Raw genomic sequence first — 21553 nt, 5'->3', positions numbered from 1 at the left:
TTTTTGTTTACTAGCTATTCAGAGAGTGACAAGCAGTATCAGAAGTGTGTGTGAATTTTCATGAAAAGCATCAGGATCACTGGCTTGTAATTTATAGAGGCAGCTTGAGAAAGCCACAGACCAGAGCAATTTTCTACAGGATGACCAAAATAGCATTTGAAATTATTTACTTTTTCTATTTCTGGCTTTTACAAAGATAAATTATATTGTAATGCTTCATGCAGTGATTTCACATCAAAGAAAAAACAAAACAGTAGCTGGCATAATTTCACTGCGTGTTTCCAAAGCTGTTGTCAGGCTTGTATAACATATATGGCTGCTAACTTGCTATCCCAGTATGCTGAGGTATTTGTTGCACCTCAACGTAGTGCATATGGCAACTTGTGGGTCTTCGGTCTCTAAATCTTAAGTTCACAAGTCAGATGTTCTTGAGATATCTGGTTTCTGCTACTACAAAAAAATCCATTCTGCACTTATTCTAAAATGGAGAGCACCTGCCAAGAAGTGGTCTTCCCTCTCCGTGTCACTGAACATTCCTACTGATGCTAAGGCTGTAACAGAAGATGTGTGAAAGACCCTGCCAGACTCCAGCGTGTATTATCCAAAATCAGCGTGGCTTTAGGGTTCCACTCTGACTGTAAAAATCCAAACAGATTCCCCAAATGTGGACAATTTCAAAAAACACCCAAAAAAGGTGCAATTTTCATAACTTAGTCCTCATGTCTATAAAGACTCCCCCTCTCTACACACGCGCGCACACACTTCTTTCTTCCTGTGCCCCCATTACCATAATGGTGTCTTTCTGTGAGGGTTTGCATGGTTCTGGATTATTCATTTCCTCCCACCTTTCTTCAGAGGTTACAACTTCCCCTCTTCCATGTACTGTCACTGCATACAGTATAGGTCAGCAAGTGTCTCACCACTGCACTTAAAATATAGTTTGACAAAGCTATTTCATTTACGCTGAGGGAAAATCCATACCCTGAGTGACACTGCAATGTCAGTTTACCTTCTCCCCCATTGTGGACACAGCTAGGTTGACATAAGAACACTTGCATTGACTGAGCTACAGTGGGAAGATGATTTTACTGTACTGACAGTCACTACACCTTCAATAACATAGGTTGTGCCTATGCTGGGGTAGCCACAGGGCCATAGGTAACCCACTGCCCCCCCCCCCCAGTGTAGACATGGCTTAGACATATTTTTTCCTTCAACGACCATGACAACTTAGCAATGTGATACCTTTCTTTCTGACTTAAAACACACATGCACACACTGCTGTTATGTATTAGTTAGGCAGAGGTGTGAAAAGCTAAGCAATCTGAGGCTGAACTAAACTCAGTAAGTTGGATTCTGGTCTCTCTCAAACCAGAGCACCTTTCTTGAGTTCTAAGGAGCTGGATTGATGTAAACAACATGTATACTGCATCAATTTCATGAGCATAACTATGATTGTTGATTGACGAGCCACCTTGCTCCCATATATGCATGCGAGGATTTTACCTAGTACTTTGTTACTGATGGGTAAGAGAATTATTGACAGTGCAAATTATTTCTTCAGCTAATATTAAGGACTTGATCCAATGCTCAATGAAGTTAAAGCAGGGCTGGCAACAGACTGTGCCAGGCCCTGACAGTTTGTGGGACATTTGGCTCCAGATCCCACATCAGGGGCAGGGCCTCAGGCAGAAAAGGTGGGGCTATGGGCAATCAGCCCTCAGCACTTCCTGGATTGCACCCCCAGGGCTCTGACAGCAATTTCAAAGTCCTGAAGCTCCTGTTGTTAGCAACAGCAGTGGCCAGAGCCCAGAACCCACATGAATCAACAGACTCCAAGGTAGGGGTGGGCAAGATACAGCCCACCAAGTCACCAGATCCATTGCGCGGACTGCCTCAGTCACAGAGCAGCCAGATGCTGCTTTAAGCACCTTCCTGCTCCATGTAGCTCTCTTCTCTTGATGTGGAGGTGAGAGGGATGCTTCATGCTCTGCTCCAAACTTGTTGCAAAACCTCTCAGCTCTCATTGGTTGGTTTCCAGTTTTAAACTATCTGGGGCTACAGTAGGCAAAGAGCCTCCTCAGGATCCTGCAGGCCTGTGTGCAGGGAGTTGCCCAGGTAAGTTTCCTGGCCAGAGCCTGCCTCTGGCACCCAAGACCCTCCCTTGCCCCAGTCGTCTGCCCCCACCGCTTCCTATCCCACATAATTCTATCCTTCAGTCCCCACTACACCCATATTCCACATAATGCAAACCCTCTGCCTCTGCTCCTGCACACATACCCTCTCCCAGACCCTGCACCCAATGCTCTGCCCAGGTTACAAGCACCTCCTTCACTCAACTCTCTCCCAGCCTGCACCCTCTCCTGTACCCCAAACCCTTATCCCAAGCTCCAATCTGCACCCAGCCTCCATCACAGACCCTATACCTCCTCTATTAATATCATGAGAGAGTGCAGCCCTTCACCACTGTCCAAATTCTTGGAGTGAGCCCCCCCCCACCTGCTTCAAAGATAATTGTCCACCCCTGCCCAGGGCAACTGCCTCCTTCCCACCTCATTGGCTGCCCTGAGTCAATGGGAGTCTTTATTTTGACTTGAAGGGACACTGACTCATGCCCTAAAATGGAAAATGACAGAAACAATAAGGAACTACAGGCGTATCAGTTCAATTACTGCACTATAAATACTGCTATGAATGTCACTAGTGATCTTTTCCTTAGTTCATCCCACTTCCTAGTTCCTATCTTAGATAACTAGTTCACTAGAAAACAGAAAATTAATCTGTTCCTCTGAATCTCTTTGCTACTGTCAATCGCATATTTATAATTAGTATTTGCTTTTGCAGGCTTTGTGATACAGTCACATTATGTGACTGTGATTTTTGCAGGCTTTGTGATATAGGCCGTTCTTATGTTTAACTTCAACAAAATAGGGTATTTCCCTAAAGCAGGGGTCACCAACCCCCGGCACAGGTTCCAAGAGTGGCACCCAAGCCGATTTTCATTGGCACACAAGGTGAAAGCTCAGTCACACCCTTCCTTCCCTTGAGCTTACTCAAAACTGTGCCATCTGGGGATTAACAAAAGACCAGCTATTGCTACCAACCACCACGTAAAATGTAAAGTTCTGCATCTTAATGTATTTATTAGTGAAGCTAGTGTAAGTAGGACTATTAGGATGTGTCTACACTAGCTCCCAACTTTGAAGGGAGCATGATAAGTAGAGCGTTGGGAGATTGCTAACAAAGTGCTGCGGTGCATATGCAGCACTTCATTAAGCTAATTCTCCCCCGCAGCAATTTCAAAGTGGGAACTTCGAAGTGCCGGCTTGCATGTAGCCACAGCTAACCAGCTGGTACTTCGAAGTAGCTCCAGCACTTCAAAGTGCCTGAGCTACTTCGAAGTCCCCTTACTCCTCAAATAAAGTACTCCTTAAGTCAGTTGCCACAGGGGAGAATTAGCTTAATGAAGTGCTGCATATGCACCACAGCACTTCATTAGTAATCTCCCATCACCCTATTTACCATTCTCCTTTCGAAGTTGGGAGCTAGTATAGACACAGCCTTAGTGACTTTAAAAAGTATCACCAGCACTCGGATTGTATATAAAGGTCAAAATGTCAAATTTCAGCATTCTGCCTCAGAAAGGTTACTGATCCTTACACTAAGATTTAGTAGTAGAAATTCCAAGGCTGTATTACTGAAATAGCCCTTGCAACAACTGTCCAGCATTGGACCAGAAGACATGAAATGATATGCAAAACTTTTAAGGTGAAGTTTAAGCAAGAGTTGGCTCCTGGATGGACAGCCAGATTCAATAGTGGCTATGCATTGAGACTAGTGACTCAAGGGCTACATCTACACTACAGAGATCTGTCGACAGAAGTTACTGTCAGAACAGATCTGCTGGCAAAACTTCTGTCGACAGATTATGTCCACACACAGAAGTGGATCAAAAAAACAATCTGTTCTATCAACAGAATGGCCAGACTTCCCAGCCCCTCTCTCGACAGAACAGCCAATCAGAAGCTCAGCAGACAGGGCTGACTGGTGAACTGGAAGCCCTGTCTGTCAACAGAGGGCCACCTGGAGTGTCTACATGGCTTTCATGTCAACAAAAACTTTTGACAAAGGGATTATTCCTCATTGCAGAGAGGCAGAACACCATCTGTGGAAGTGCTGAGTTTTGGCAACAAAACTGTGTAGTGTCGATGTAGCCACGGTGTTTTACACAGTCTGTAAAAGGAAAAAAAGAAACAGAACAACTTTAGTGGATAAAATTATCTTGATTCTTGTCTCATTGTCCCTAAAGAAAGGAAAGATGGTGTGTGGTTAAGGCATGTGACTGGAAGTTCTAAACCCGACTCTGCTACAGACTACTTGTGTAGGTTCAGGGACCACATTATAGGTGACCAGACCTACTCTAAGGAGTCAGGGAAAGTAGGAGCAGAACTAGTTCAACACAGGATCCTTGAATAAGACATGACTTGCTGTGGGTTTGAAGTGCCATGATCAATCTGTCAGAGCTGGATCTTTGCTGTGTGGCACAGCAAAATCAGTCTCTCTGGGCTCAGCTGTTGATACTGGGACTCCACACAGCTGCATGAAGTAATGGACATCAGTACAAGCCCAAAGAGCCCTGATCTACACCAGGCAACAAAGTCAATCCTGATACATCGATTCTAGCTATGCTAATGGTGTGGCTATAATTGCATATCTGGGATCGACTTTGATCCCTAGTGTAAACCAGGCCTTAGTTAAGGCAAGAGCCACAGAGAAGCAAAACCAGAAGAGGGCTGGGAGAAGACAAGAATAGGGAGTCTCACACCCACACGCCCACAGCTGGTCCATACCAGCTGACTGATGTTTAATATTCATGTAATCATTCAGCCTCAGATTTCACCCCAAGCTCTGGGAGTCCTTCCAGCTCCCAGGGTCTTAGAGCCTGAAGCGCAATTAAAAAGCCCCTTAGCCTAAGCTCCTGAGTCTGAGTCGGCAGGCCTGGGCCAGCCACTGGTTTTTAATTGCCATATAGTTTTGCATAGGGAGCATATGGATGTGTGTATTGAGCAGCCATTGAGGTCTTGCTGCTTCTGGACTTAAGGAAAGCCTGCTAGTTTCCTCAGCCAATTAAGCAATGCAGTCTGCCAGGCAGCCTTGCTGAGTGTCAGGCATACTGAGTCAGTAGAGCCACAAACCTGACTGTGATTTTGGACATGACTTTCTGTTTGTCTCAGATTCCATGTCTGTAAAATGGGCATAAGTAATAATTCTTACACAACTCCCCTGTGATAGGCTGAATGTTCTGAACGATCTTAGATCTTTGGAAAGCAAAATATGGTTGGAACGTAATTAATCATTCTTCTTCCTATTCTGTCACCCTTGCAGAAAATGGTACAATATTCCATGGGATTTTCCCCAGACATGACAATTCACTCTTCAGGTATGGTACTCTGACTGCTAGGATACCCCAACTCCTTGTTTGGTTTGTTTTTAAATAAATGCAGGTTATGTACTTCTAAAAGATGCTGTTCCTCTTCTGCTCTGTTTTGTTATGAATGTTGTCTTTGTTTAGTCACTCGCAACTGTTTTCATCCATTTTTAACTGGGTTGGTCCAATGATGGTATTTTTCACAGAGAAAAAAATCTTTAGCAAGGTGAGTATTAAACAAGATATTTAAAGGACGAAATTGGAAATGCATTTTCGCCATTTCTTGTGGTACTAGTCAAGGCTGAGGCTTGGAACAGAATAGTTCGACTCTTCTATGTGAAATTCAAACACCTGTATATGGGCTGGGCGAATAACCTAAAGCAAGGCTGTGCAATATTTTCCAAAAGTTACATTTAAAATATAATTTACTATGCATCATAAATACACTAAAACTCTTGCTATATAAATTTATACCACAAGATTATATAAGAAACCAGCTGGATAAATCATTTTATCTTCAAACAGTATGCATGAAAGCTATGCATAAGAACTAAGAGGTTATATATTGTTTGACTAAAAGACAAATTATTTAACTGCTTCGCTCTGACAGAGCCAAAATAATTCTAATCCTAAAAACAGTCTGATTTATCAGAGATTTACTATATTTTAATAACTAAATTTGACCTACCCACTGTATTCAGTAGCAGCATAGATGTACATTTAGCATCCTGTTCACCACAATCATATTATTGTTAAAAATTATGCCCACATATTGCCTTAATAATGAATCCTATATATAGCATTTGTATGCATGTTTTTTCAGCACCAGTGTTGGCAGGCCATATTCTGTATCTGATGCCTCAAGATCTGGGAACATTAAAGAAAGACTTTGCAGAGCAAGCAGCAGAAAATGAGATTGTATACCTGCTAAAATTCTGGCTCTCCTAGAGGTAACATGTTTACATTTAAGGATTGCCAATAAACTCCCAGGAGAAACAATCATGAGCAAACTATGCAGTGAAAGATTAGGAGAACATATATATTTGGAAATTAAATTTTCCCCATTTTTTCATACTTCTCTGTGGTCTTTCAGCTTTTTTCTAGTTACGAGCCATATAAAGAAAAGGTAGGATTCTGCACCTTTAGTTTATAGCTTACTGTGTTTTGCGGCATTTCTTCCTTTTGTTCCACTGGGAAAAAAAGAAAACTCTGGGGAAATAAGGGCAATGAGGAAGAAACAAAATCCAAAACCCCAACATTTTTCAGTTTCCAAAAATTGAAATGATATGTTTGATAGTAATTATATAAGAAGCAGCATATGTTCATTTAAAAAAAAACTCTTGAAAAACTGATGATTTTTTGTATAAAAAGCTTCAAAACAGACTTGTTCCTATGAAATTTTTGGTGGAAAAAAAAACATTTCCTCAGCTTGGGTGGAACTCCTCTGCTGTTGTTGCTACTGAAGGCTTTGTGACCATAGCATTTTCCACCCCTGCCAAATGGAGGGGTTAGTTTCAGCTGGAGAATATGAACAGTTATGGATCCTGGCAGCCTTTAAGGGATGGATTTGGAGTGGAGAAGGCTTTGTTTTCTTTCGTACTCTGCTCACAGCTCAAGCTCTGACGATTTATTAAATTCGGACTGAGATGCTGCTGCCAGCAGATCATCCTTGTCAATTCTTGCTTCCTTTGATCAGCAACAAAGTATTTTTCAGTGTTGACATGAATAAACTTTTGTTAGTTTTCCATGTCAACAGTCCCTTTAGATAAACATGGCAGATCACAACTGTAAAACCTATTGTCTTAGACTGATGGCAGCCTCAGGCACAGAACACTTGAGTCATAATCTGAAAGTGTGTAACACTTGGGAGGAGGAACCCTGTTTCAAGCAATATGAAAGGTAGTAAACTGTTAGCCAAATCAATGCAATGGCAACCAATAGCAAGGAAATGGTTAGTGTCAAGAAGAGGCCTGAGGTGATGGACGAAAGTGAAGCAGATGATGCAAGTGTGGTATTTTGAGTGGGGCATCTCCCAAATAACTGTCGTGGCCAGGGTGAAAATAATTTAAAATGTTTTACAGATACTGTCCCATTGCAACTGCCAGCTCTTTCAATAGCTCTCTGATCGCTTTGCCGTAGCTCAGACAGCTCTTGTCAGAGCTGCACACAAGGGTATCTCTGGTTACTTTCACTGCTGACCATGGCAGACATAACAGTAACTTCCCTACCTAGTACAATATAAGATAGCTAAAGTCAGATGAGTTACTGTATTTCCAGATAAAAATAATAGCTCTTTATAAAGTTCCTTTAATACAGAGATCTTAGAGTGTTTTGTGGAAGAAAACCTCACCACAAAGATATTGATATATCTGGTCCCTTAGTGGTGGGAAAATATGAAGTCACTTACCATGCAATCCAGTTCCAGAACTGTAAAAATCAATATCCATAGCTTTGGCTTCAGAACCAACAGTCCAGCCACATACACCCCCAACACACACAGATATACATCCATGTAAGAATTATTTCAGCCCTGGCCCTCGATTTACTTATCTGGGTATTGGCGGAGATGCTGAGAAATCTCACTGTTAATTTCTCACTTCCTAGGCAGTTCTGAAACTGTGGGCAAGTGGCTTTTAAATTTGCCTTTGAATAGGTTAGCTTACCACAAGGTAAACAACTGCAGCCTTCCAAGGTTGGGGGATTCCTAAGACCACCGACAGTCTGTGCTGGATTTGTGACATTAAATATACACTAAATTTTAAAAGTACCTCACTGGTTCCAAAGAAACAATCATGGACAGAAAGTAAAAACTACATTTGAAATATTTATTTATAAATACGAATTCAGCAGATAGACAAGAATGGTTTCCTTGGTTGCAGTTATACTGAAATGTCACCTAAACAAGCTGTATTTAAATATACACTCACAGATACCATGTATATGAGTAATTTCCTGCTACAGCCATTGCAATATACCAAGAACATGATACAATTTAAAAATAGCATTGGACAAAACTTTTATATTTAATAAATGCAAAAAACCCCTTGGTAAATTTCACAAATATTAATTTATAAGAACAACTATCAAAGGTCAAGATAGCTCCCTTGCTTGTCTCTACTGTCTTTAATTAATTTTTAAATAAATCCTAATCAGGCAAAGTTTCAGAACAGCTCTAGCATTAACTCCTAGGGGCAGGTTTTTAAAGTCCAGGTTTCATTTTTTCACCATGTTCAAAATTAGACTTTTAATTTAACACTTTTTATCAGTCTATATCACTTGTATCTAAAATCTAGAAACATGTTTAAATGGCTATGGCTGTGATGTATTCAGGTTAATTAAAATCAGCAACTGAATAATAGTTCCTGTAAAACACGCTTTCTTTGCTTAGGGTAACTAATTTGCTAATACTGCCTGCACATACAGTTATTGTTTTGAATTCATAACTTGTAACATTTGAAATTTATTGCCAAAATGCCAAGCTAGATGGCACTGGCTATCTCCTCTTTAATAAGGAACTCTGACCTCAAAACTGACTGGCTTTACAAGAATTAGAGAGTGATCAAAAGAGAGTCTCCCTTACATTACAGCCACAATGTGTTTTCTGTTTCAGCTGAACTTGGACTAAATAGTGATTAATTTCAAGAAACATGTTGCTGATAAGCAAAAAGTCATCTGGAAACCTTCTTTCCAAATGGTAAATTTCTAGAAAGTTCCTCATTTAGAAGCAATTTCTGGAAAACTTCTTGATTAATATGAGTTAATGAATAAACTTAAAAATGATGGCTTTGTTATTGCTTTGGCACAATATGTTAACAACACTGTGAGCTCTGCCAAACTGTGAGAGTTCTTTCAGACAGATTATGGTCTTGTTTACATATCCAGCTGTACTTATTGTCGATGGTGGTAATCTAACAATGTCCCCAGTAGGGGTGCCCATTAGGGGAGGGTATACTAACTGAAGTTTAGTTTGTTCAAATCGAGCAAGAATGCACAGCGGTACTCTGATCTTTTGGAAGTCTGTTGGAATCCTACATTCTCTGTGTTCTGTTTTGGTTTATTTAATGGGGGTATTTGGATTGCTTAAAAATTGCAGTCCACAAGATTGCAGTGTAAAATCACTTCAAAATGTTTAAAGTGGTTATACAAAGTGAGCACAAAACGTAAATACTTGGCTCATTTCATATTACAAAAGTCCTTTGGAATACTTGGCTAAATAAGTCTTTCACAGGTGAGTAAAGGATTGTAGGATCGTACCCTTAATTAATTCTGGGTTTTGTTTATTTGTTTGTTGGATAAACAAAATTCTTCTTTTTCTGACAATGTATCTAATAGATAAATTTGAAACAAAACATCTTTTTACATGCATGTAAATCATACTCAAGCAAAAGCAGGTAAGCAGTTAGAGGAATGGTAATCAAATCAGTAAGTTGACTGCAGAAATATGATAATTTTCTAATACTGTGCCTATAACTGTTACTGCTTTCATTTTTCAGGTTCTTATAGTACCCTGCCCTTGAATACAAAAAACTGTAAATGTGAACTTCATAATATCAGGCTGAATATTACCATACAGAGGTTACAGTTCATAAGCAGTGTGATGGAAATTGAGAATTCACTAGGAAAAACTGGCATTTTGTATATTTTATACTGTTTCCAGTAGATGTTTGAACCTGAAAAAGTGTTTCCTTTCTCAGTGTCTGAATGTGTTTCTGGTGATCACATACAGTAGGAAAGCCTCCATGGTTAAGTTGTTCAGGTGATATAATGAATTGTGCCAAAGCTGGGGTCCTTCATGTTTCCAAATAAAGCCAATGATGGAACACAGAGTGGGTGAGGTATATCTTTTGTTGGACCAATTGCTGTTGGTGAGAGACAAGCTTTTGAGCTACAATGAGCTCTTTTGATTTGGGAAATGTATGCTGTTCCTTTATTTTCATGAGTGTCAAAAAAAAATTAACCTTACAATTTTTGATAAGCAAAAAGTCATCTGGAAACCAACAAAATTTAAGGAAATCCTAGGTTCATTGAAGCTGATTGCAAAACTTGTATTGATGTAAGTGGGCCCAAGATTTCACCAGCTTTCAATCAGCCTTAATCTCACTGAGTAGTATATTAATAGCTCCATTGACCGCTGTCATGCTGGTGAACATGGATCCCATCAAAATCTAATGAAGAATTTTTTTTTTATTATTGTGAAATTTCCATCTTTCACATAGCCGGATCGGTTTTGCCAATCATGTTTTCCCTTTTCTATTTTCTTACATTTACATGCTGCCTTTTGCACACAAGTGAATTTCACCATGAGGAAGAGTCAAGTGCCAGTCTCGTGCCTTTTTGTCTCTCCTGCAGCCTAAACCAAAACCAAACAAAACACATTTTTGCTCTTTACAGGTGCAGTTTTCTTTACCTACATCTTTTTATATGTCTGTAGTACCTTGGCCTATGTTCTTGAATTACTTATTTATACAGAATCAAATCCATCTGTTCCCACAAGAACATTGTCTAAGAGTTGCCATTCGGTTTTACTGAAGCCAGATGAGGCCTATATGCTCCCCTCAGCTCTATATGCAAAACTTCTGTTGGCTCATATTTAGGATCTTAAATGGAGTGACATTAAATTTACTCCTTTCTCTAAATGTGAATTATTTTTATTCAGTACTCTCAGTACTTAAATATCTTTTTTTAAGTCACTGAGCACAGACGAAAAAGCATTTTTCCTCATTCTGGTATAGGCTTGAAGTTTTCTAAGGTACCGCAGAAGGATGTTACAGCTGACTAATGTTTGCTAGATAACTCTATGATTTTGCAAACTTATCCTTGTTTCAACAGAGCCATTAATATTCTTGCAATTCAGAAAACAAAAAGAATTAAAAATGTGTCTGCATTTTTTGGAAAACCTAGAAAAGTGCTCATCTTGTTCTGTAAACCTCAGTCCCATTAAAACCTGAGGATTTTAAGGGCTCCATTGGGAAGGTGGAGAATAGGTCTGCCTCACTTACCTCTGAATCCGGGCCAGGCCCCATTTAAAGATTCAGGGTTCCTAGCAGCGGTAGAAGTTATACTTCCTGGGGAGAGAGGAACATCAAATGGGTCTTACCAATGGCCAATAAATGTGTGAATGATTAAGCTGCCTGATGGTCACCAACAGCATCCAAGTCATGGATTTAAAATCTGCCCCGTTTCTTAACCTTTCTCTTCTGAATAGCTTCGTGTCTATAGTTTATTTCCTTGAATATGTGAACACGTCTTCAAGAAAATGACTTTGAATGTAAATATAGAAGCAGGTGATTTGTAAAGAAGACAGCTTTCATTCTCACTCATTTGGACTGCACTTTCTTTGCCTGCTATCTGCTATCCACAGATAGTCCTTGGAATGATGGAAGATGAATGAGACATGAAGGTGACATATGCATTCTGCAGGAGGAAACTGATGCCTCAGTTGCTCACTAAAGAGCCATACACGCTGACATTTGTTAGAAATGCACTGATCCAGCTGCCCTCCCAGCTGGAAGAAAGGTGTTAAGCAGCAGCTGTTAGGCTGCAAGGAAGCGGGTACGTGCCTAAATCTGGAGAAATAAAAATTGTGAATAAGTTTCCAGTAGAAGAGTCATCTCTTCCAGAACTCCTGACTCATTTCCTTGAAACTTCATGAACACTTTTGACTTATCAGCTTCAGTTCAATTTATTATTCAGCTGCTGCTTACATAAACTGAACCAGAAATGTTTGAGGTTACTTCACCTCTTCTAGCAATGCTAGGAATCCTTCTGTTCTGAGCTTCTGAAAATGATGCATACAGCATTATGTTGGTTAGCAGGCAGTTTTAATCAAGTACTTGGACATAAAGATCCAGATTTGTTCATGTGGCTTCCAGTGCGAATATATGCAGTTAGGTGTCTAACTATCTGATTCGTGTGTATTACTGGTAGGAAGATCACATTTCTCAAAGAGAAAATAAAAATAACATAGCTGTTTGTCTGAACCTCCAGCCCCCAGGCTGTTGCTGGTCACTGGACCTCTGCAGAGACCCTGCATACTGGAACACTCCTTCCTCCCCACTGCAGGGGGCTGGCATCTCCACTCACGCCCTTCATGCTGCCCCGTATTTTGGGGGCAAAATTGGGCATTCATCCTGTTTGTTCCAGCCAAATGAGCAAGTCAGCAAGAGCAAATGGGACAAATGCCTCCTTTTGAAAAATAAAGCTGGAACAGCCAAGATGGAGCTTAAAAAAGTCCCAGTCAAAACAAGACATATGGTAACCTTAAATATAGGTAGCTCTGTGTCCAAGATGCAGTCACCAGCAGCATTATTCATGACACCTAAAATGTGGATCTCTCTTTTCACTGGTGAAAAAGACACTGTAAAAAATTGTACTGAGAAGCCCCTCTGAAAATCGGACCCATTCTCAAATCTTGGGAGCCTGGCTCATCACTGTATTACTCCTGTTTGAAATCAGCTGAGTTACACTGACGTATAATGGGATTAAATACACTAGTTCAAATCCACTGGCTACAAGTAATTCCCATTTGATAAAATAAAAACTATCAATTAAAAATATTCTTACATAAAGCATAATCATATTGATTTTTACAGCTAAGACGTAATGTATAAGTCACACTGTATTTCTATAGCCTTTACTTTTATAGTATAAAGTTTCCAGAATACACCAAGAAATATACACTGATTTTAGCCAGGTCATAATTTAGTATAAAATAAGACATTTAAACCTGAGGAAAAATGAGACTGGTAGAACTATCAAACTATGCGTGCAATTTCCTTGTGCTCAAATTGCATTTTCTCCTTTCAGTGTTATATGGAACAGGGTCTTGCCCTCTAGATTAGAGACTTTTGCATTAGAGGAAACTAGGTTATGTCTTCCACTGTCAGAGATAGAAATTATGAGCTGGAGTGTGTTTTAGCCAGTCACTCTGAAAAATGTTAGCCCAAGGGGGTAATAATTAGAACTGCTTTTGTCAGGTGACTGCATTTTAAGCTGTGATGTGTCGGAGAATCTAGCTGAGGGGTTTAATATAAATATAAATATTTTTTTTAGTCAGCACTTGCTGGCTTTTTTTCTTTTACTTTCTTATTTCAAAAGTAAGCACTTTTCAGAAATTATCAGCTAGAATGTAATACTGCTTAGCATTACGGTGACCTGGTAATATTATTTCCTTCCAAAACCAATCATTCAGTGCAGTCTGAGAAGTTCATATCTATAGCTGTAAACTAGCCTATTACTTCTGTCATTCTGAGGCAGGTGCACCTGCATACACAAAATATACACTAAATGTGTGAATTATCCTTCATGTTTTAAAATTTGAAATACTCCTGTTCAATTTAATTGAGTTATCATTCAAACCAAGAAAAGGATTTTTATATCCGAATGACTGAGTGATGTATACTTCTGCAGTTTCAATATGGTTTGCTTTTGCTGTTAGTTGCCTCTGTGTTGAGGAGGAATGTGTGAAACCATGAGTTTTGGAATGGTGAGTTGTTCTGTTGCCAAATTAGAATTCCTGAGAAAACCAGAGAGGCTGAAATCTGTTGGCTCTACAACAGCTTAGGGGTCCACTGGCATGGAGCAGCTTGTAGGGTAAGGACTTAAGTGTACCCATCATGAAAGCACCAGGCACTATAGGATAGAATATAAACAACCTCGTTTCTCATCTTTTGTTAAGAGTTTCCTTAAAGCCAGCAGTGCTGTTAACTGATGCCAAGAGATTTATTTTTGTTTAATAAAACCTCTCAGTCTCTGATTACCAAACTTTTCTACTGAATAATTCATTTATGTTTCCTTTCTGCATGGTATGGGTATTTAAGAACTTGCTAATAGCTTGCTGGCTGGAACTGCTGGGCACTATAGTAAGTAAGCATACAGATGTTCTGGGTAGTTCATTTCCACGGCCTGAATACTGAACATCAGTTAGTAGGAAGAAGTTGGAATCTAGACTAACTAAACTAAATCCAACACGGTGGCCATAATTTTTGTCAGATTTTTATCACTTGAGAAATACCAGCCCTTAAGGTTTTGTTTTACACTAATGAACTTCGTAGCTACCATTTACCACTAATGCAACCAATTAACTGTTAAGCTCTACATATTTTTGTGTAAAGAAAAACCTCTAATAACTGTATCCGGAGTGAGACAAACAGGAAAGATAGTTTCTATATGTCTGTAGTGTGTTGGTTCTATTCCGTGTTCCTGTTTGCCTCTTTTATATCAGCAGAGTTCAGCTCATTAGTAAACAAAGTGTATGGGCCAAATCCTTTTTTCCATTACTTCTGGGCTAGTCTCCTTGATTTTAGTGGGATTCCCATGTGATCAGGGTAAACAGGATTTGGCTTCCTGGAATTGCTAAAGATTTTCTTCACCCCCTGTTTGATATTGCACTGAATTATATTCTTAATTCTGCAACAGGCATGTTTTGTATAATAGTTACTTGTTTCACCTCCAGTGATGTTTAATGTTTATTTCTCTGAATCTTTGCTTATTGTATCCTGTAACATCTTAGGAAACCCATCAGAAATAATAAATTGCATATATACAGAAACTATCTTTGTATATCTAAAACTGAATAAAGAATCCTGTTCTTGACTTGCCATTTAGTTAACTCTCTTAGTATTGTGATTTAAAATACACAATGGCTACATCTATACTTGCTCTCTTCTTCGAAGGGGGAATGGTAATCAGGGTGATAGGAGATAACTAATGAAGTGCTGCGATGCATATGCAGCTCTTCATTTGGCAAATTCTCCCCTGCAGCAACTTCGAAGTGTCAAACTTCAAAGTGCTGGCATGCATGTAACCTCAGGCATGTCGCAGTGCCTGCATTATTTCGACATGCCTTTACTCCTCAAAATTTGGGGGAGTAAAGGAACTTCGAAGTAGCACAGGCACTTCGAAGTACCCATGGCTACACAGCATGCCAGCACTTCGAAGTTTGACACTTCAAAGTTGCTGCGAGGGAGAATATGCCTAATAAAGAGCTGCATATATGCATCACAGCACTTCATTAGTAATCTCCTGTCACCCTGATTACCATGCCCCCTTCAAAGAAGAGAGCAAGTATAGACGTAGCCATTGTGTTTAATCCTATCGCTATTTTATTATTTGCCACTCTTTTATGTTTGTAATTTAGCTTCCTCAAAAGACAGAGTATTTAAATACCAATGCCTTTCCCAGATTTTTTTTAAATAAATGTTATGAAAGACCCTATCGAAGCGAAAACCTGCCCTTGTACCTTCAGTGAATCCATGGCAAGAATGTTTTTTGTTGCTCTGCTATCGCTAAAATTGCTTAGTCCGTATTACCTATAAGACACTTCATTTTTCAAATAAAATCTTCCAAGTTTCATCAAAAAAGAGCACATGACACTAAATGCAAAATAAATGAGTATTAAAATACATGGGACGTATGCAAAATCTACTTTAAAGAAGTAATCTCACACTTTATGAAAAGCTATGCATTCTCTATTTCCGAAAATATTACTGAAATGTCACCATTTACTAGAAAGCCACCAAATTAACTAGCTACAACATGCTCTTTCTGCTGCAAAACATTTTTGAATAAAGGGACTAAAAGCATGTATTGTACCACAGAGTTGTCAAAGGGGAGACATGTTAGCTGTCTGCAATTTTAGAATATTTAATAGTTATGTAAGAAATTCTTTATGTAAAATATGTGTAACTAGAAGTAAAAGAGATGTCATTAGAAAATAGACTGACATATCTGGTACAAGAGCTTTTTCACAGGAGATGGTGGATAGAGACCCCTATCCATTAGGACTTCTGAATCCCATGCTGTCAAAGAGCTTTTAGGGTAAAAACTTGAATTTTTGGCAGATGAACTGGATGATCTAACTGATTTTTTTTTATTTCTTCTTTCATTGATCAGATAATTTTTAATTTTTTATCTAACTCATGATCAGACCTCTGGTCCGTAGGCAAGATTCACTGATACTAAAGGAAGTTGGTGTCTCCCCTTATGTGAACCTGGCCTCCAGCTTGCCCAGGGATATTCTTCCAAACAGGGAGACCAGGCAAGGATAACACTGCCACCTTCTCTAGGATCTTTCCTCCAGGGATTTAGTTTACAAACTGGTGTGTGTATACGACACCTCATTGGAAATGATGGATTAATGTGGTCTCCCTTGACTCTGCCCCATCACGCCTGTGGGAAATGTCAAGTCTGGAAGGAGATTTTAAAGAGGGAAAAGTCTAGCTCAGTTGAAGGCAGACCAAAAAGGAGAGTAGATCTTCAATGCGCAGCTCCTGAAGAGAGGATTGACTAAGGCAAGATCTCCAGATGGCCACTGCCTTATAGCCCTCTCCGAGGAAAGGGAGAGCCAGATACTGACAGACATTGAGGGAACAATTCCCCTTTGTTACCTATGGTGCTTGTCTGCACTACCACCCTCCTTCAAAGGAAGGATGGTAATTAGGGTGTTGGGCGTTTACTAATGAAGTGCTGCGCTGCATACACAGCACTTCATTAAGCAAATTCCCCGCCCTGCCTGTGGCAGCTTCGAAGTTTTAAAATTTTGAGGAGTAAAGGGAGTTCGAAGTACCCCAGGCACTTCGAAGTACCGGTGGGTGAGCTGCAGCTAGACACATGCCAGTACTTCAAAGTTTAAAACTTCAAAGTTGCCGTGCAGGAGGTGGGGTGGGGGGGAGAATTTGCTTAATGACGTGCTGCAGCACTTCATTAATAAACTCTCAACACCCTAATTACCATCCTTCCTTTGAAGGACAGTGGTAGTGTAGACAAGTCCATGAACTCTATTTATTTCCATTAATTCCCCTTGTCTTGTTTGTTGGCTATGCTGTAAGAGGAGATATTTTAAAGTGGGCAGGCTGGAGGGCTAAATTGCAGGAAGAGGCAGGTCACTGTAGGCCTGAAGGCGATGCACTTAATAAGCTACAACCTTACCCGTCAGGACTTTCTGTCTTGTAAGCTCTGTGGCAAGATTGATCTCATCTTCCACTGGCAAAATTCTGAGCTAAAAATTTAATGTTATGTTGTCTGTGTTCTGCAAGACGCAGTTCACAGGCTGCACATATTTTACTTAACTGCAAAACTGATACAAAATATCTGTAGATGCAAGAAAGTTTTTGTAAGTTTTTTGTAATGTTTAACATCATCAGGTGGACTTCACAAGCATCAACTATCTGACTTGTTGAAGATCACAAAGTCTTTGTCAAAGCCAGCTAGAAAACATGGAATTCTGGGCTTTGAAGTGTCATTACATCACTACCTGAAGGATTCTGCTTCCCATATCTATGACTGATAAGTTCATTTTCTAGCAGTCATACAATTTAAGTTTTTCAGAGCAATTTCTGTCATTAAGTAAAATTTTGTAAACCATTAAAACAGAAATTCTCAGCATCAAAAATCAAAACTAAATATCCTAAAACAACAAATCATGCCTGGTCCTAGTATTCATTTGCTAGGAACAAGACGAACCCCTATCTGTGAATTTTGATTATCAAAATTATTTTGTTTTTCACTCTTCTTCTATTAGGCAAGTCATCTTCCCTTTTGGGTAATGTGTAAGGAGCCAAATCTTCCCTCTAACCAAACTACTCCTGAAACAGGGGTGTTAGGAGTTCACAGATTCTTCCTAAAGGTTAAAGCCCTTTGGTAGAAAACTACAGTGGACTATTTACATCAGCACCACTGTTTCTACATAAAATGAACATTATTTATTTACTGATATAAGAACAGTCATGAAGCCTGATTTTCTTTTGCTGGGCTCCTGCTCCTTAAGTATAAAATCTTCAGTCTCAATATGACAGTTTGGTGAGTGATTAAATATTTGTTGAAGATTGTGCTACACAGAGGTTTTAAAAGGCACAGCTCTCCTCAATAAAGAAAAGATTAATTTCAATTGAAGCCTCAGCAGTAGTTCAACCTTCCATTTCAAACTTGGCCTTTCTTTTTCATATAACTAACATTGACTGTCACAGTATATTTGTCTTGTTTTTTGTCACATCACAAATGCACAGAATTGAATGAGGGTTCACATTTTTGTTTGTCCAGCCACCGACCAAACCTACCATTTTTCCATACACACAGGCAAAACAATTCAAAGATATTCTGTTGCAAAGTAATCTCCTTGAGGAGTTTTCTTATACCTTTACAAATTCTCAGTGCTTGTCAAGTCTTCATGTGAATTTTCCCATCGGAAAAGCTTCAAGATACTCTCTTTGCTCAAGCACATATAGTAAGTAAAAGCCAACTTCCCAGATGCCCATAATTAACTCTATACTCACAAGGTATGCATGATGAAACACACTAGCCAAAGAACAAAATTTCACTGGCAAGGTTCTTATAGTAATAATGAGATGAAATGCACATTAGAATTACAAGAACTAGATTGCACATTAGAAAACTAGATTACACATTAGAATTACAAGAACTAGGTTTTATTTTTAATTTTTATTGGCCAAAAATATAGATTCCATTTCCTTAGATATGGGTCCAAATAATGTGATGGCTTCTGTGGAAAAGCAGGTTTAAGAAATCAAAATGGGCAGGAAACCATGTGATAAATCCTCAGAGCAAATACAGTGCAGCGTGCCTTGCAATCCATACAAATTATCTTTGCCATATGCAGCTATAAGTAATATGGTTCCCTTAATCTGCCAAAGTTCTGTGACCGTGTAGAATACTAAGGCAGAATATGGTATTACAGCTCTCTTTTGTTGCTCTATGATCACCTCCCTAACATGGCATAAATCCATATGAGTTCATATTCAAGAAAGACCAGACAAATATACTGTAAATCACAGGTGTGTGAATTACACTTTTTGTCTCTAGACACTGATATTTCTCATTAACTTTCATGAGCACTAAATTCACCCCATAGAACCATAGAATCGAAAGGAACTTCAAAATGTCATCAAGTCCAGTCCCCTGTACCCACGGCAGGACTAAATACCTTCCCTGACTGATGTTTGTCTAATGGACTCTTAAAAATCTCCTATGATGAAGATTCCACAACCTCTTTAGGCAATTTATTTCAGTGGTTAACCAGACTTAGAGTTAAGAAGTTTTACCTAATGTTCAACCCAAACTTCCCTTGCAGCAGTTTAACCCCAATGCTTCTTGTCCTATCAGAAGTTACGGAGAATCGTTTTTCTCCCTTATTCTTGTAACAAACTTTTAGGTACTTGAATGATGTTATTATGTCCCCTTTTGGTCTTCTAAACAAATCCAATTCTTTCAGTCTTCCCTTAGAGATCATGTTTCCTAGACTTTTAACTGTTTTTTGTTCCTCTTCTCTGGACTTTCCCCAGTTTGTTCACACCTTTCCTGAAATGTGGCATCCAGAACTGGACACAATACTCCATCTGAGACCTAATCAGCACAGTTTAAGTATGACTTCTTAGCTGCGTCTACACGTGCACGCTACTTCGAAGTAGCGGCAGTAACTTCGAAATAGCGCCCGTCACGTCTACACGCGTCGGGCGCTATTTCGAAGTTGAAATCGACGTTAGGCGGCGAGACGTCGAAGTCGCTAACCCCATGAGGGGATGGGAATAGCGCCCTACTTCGACGTTCAACATCGAAGTAGGGACGTGTAGACGATCCGCGTCCCACAACATCGAAATAGCGGGGTCCTCCATGGCGGCCATCAGCTGGGGGGTTGAGAGATACTCTCTCTCCAGCCCTTGCGGGGCTCTGTGGTCACCGTGGGCAGCAGCCCTTAGCCCAGGGCTTCTGGCTGCTGCTGCTGCAGCTGGGGGTCCGTGCTGCATATACAGGGTCTGCAACTAGTTGTTGGCTCTGTGTATCTTGCACTGTTTAATGAAAGTGTGTCTGGGAGGGGCCCTTTAAGGGAGCGACTTGCTGTTGAGTCCGCCCCGTGACCCTGTCTGCAGCTGTGCCTGGCTCCCTTATTTCGATGTGTGCTACTTTGGTGTGTAGACGTTCCCTCGCTGTGCCTATTTCGATGTTGGGCTGAGCAACGTCGAAGTTGAACATCGACGTTGCCAGCCCTGGAGGACGTGTAGACGTTATTCATCGAAATAGGCTATTTCGATGTCGCAACATCGAAATAAGCTATTTCGAAGTTGGGTGCACGTGTAGACGTAGCCCTTGTGTCCTGCTTACAGCACTCCTCTTAATACACCCCAGAATGATCACTGTTTTCTTGCAACAGTGTAACACTGTTGACTCATATTTAGCCTGTGGTCCACTGTGACCCCTAGATCTTTTTCCTCAGTACTCCTTCCTAGGCAGTTATTTTACTCATTGTTCTTTCCTAAGTGAAAAACAAAACTACTTCAAAAGGATCTCACAAAACTAGGTGGCTAGAAAACAAAATGGCAGATGAGAAAGCAATGCCAATTAGGAAACATAATCCCAACAAAACAGTTAAAATGATGGGAACTAAGCTAACTGTTACTGCTCAAGAGGGAGATCTTGGAGTCTTTGCAGATAGTTCTCAGAAAACATCCACTCAGCGTGCAGTCAAAATAAAAGCAAGCAGAAAGTTGAGAATCTTTAGGAATAGGATAGGGAATATCTTACTGCCGCTATATAAATCCATGATACATCTGCATTTTGAATACAAACTCAGAAAAGATATCTAGGAGTTGTAAAAAGTTCAGAAAAGGGTAAAGTGATTAGAAAAAAGACGACTAAGTGGGGGATAAGATCGAGGTCTATTCTTTAAAACTGGAGTGCAGAAATGGAATAAACAAGAGTTATTTACTCTTTCTCATAATGCAAGAACTAGGAGTCACCAAGTGAAATCAATAGATAACAGGTTTAAAATATGAAAAAGCAAGTACTTCGTCACACAATGCACGTCAACCTGCAAGGGGATGTTGTCAAAGCTAAGAGTATAACAGGTTTAAAAAAGAGCTAGATAATTCTTGGAGGATAGGTCCATCAATGCTTATTAGCCAGGATGATTGGGGTGGTGTCCCTATAGCCCCTGTCAGAAGCTGGTAATAGGCAACAGTGTATTGATGGATTGCTTGATAAATATCTTTTCTTTTCATTACCTATGGGGCTCTTGGCATTGGGCACTGTCAGAAAACGGAATACTGGACTAAATGGACCTTATGTCTGACCCAGAATGGCCATTCTTATATTCTTAAGTGGGGTACTTTGCAT

General features: G+C 39.9%; 1 long non-coding RNA gene across 1 annotated transcript in view; it reads left to right on the top strand.

Moving 5' to 3' along the window:
• LOC142013651 (uncharacterized) overlaps window positions 1-21553 on the top strand; it is a 72964-nt gene that overhangs the window by 19834 nt on the left and 31577 nt on the right. The window contains exons 2-3 of the long non-coding RNA XR_012645746.1: window positions 5386-5440; window positions 9039-9122. This is a non-coding gene — a long non-coding RNA (uncharacterized LOC142013651). The remainder of the gene's footprint in view (window positions 1-5385; window positions 5441-9038; window positions 9123-21553) is intronic.

Source organism: Carettochelys insculpta, chromosome 5, assembly GCF_033958435.1.
Source record: "Carettochelys insculpta isolate YL-2023 chromosome 5, ASM3395843v1, whole genome shotgun sequence".
Classification (NCBI taxonomy): domain Eukaryota; kingdom Metazoa; phylum Chordata; order Testudines; family Carettochelyidae; genus Carettochelys; species Carettochelys insculpta.
This window is presented reverse-complemented; position numbering and strand designations above follow the sequence as displayed.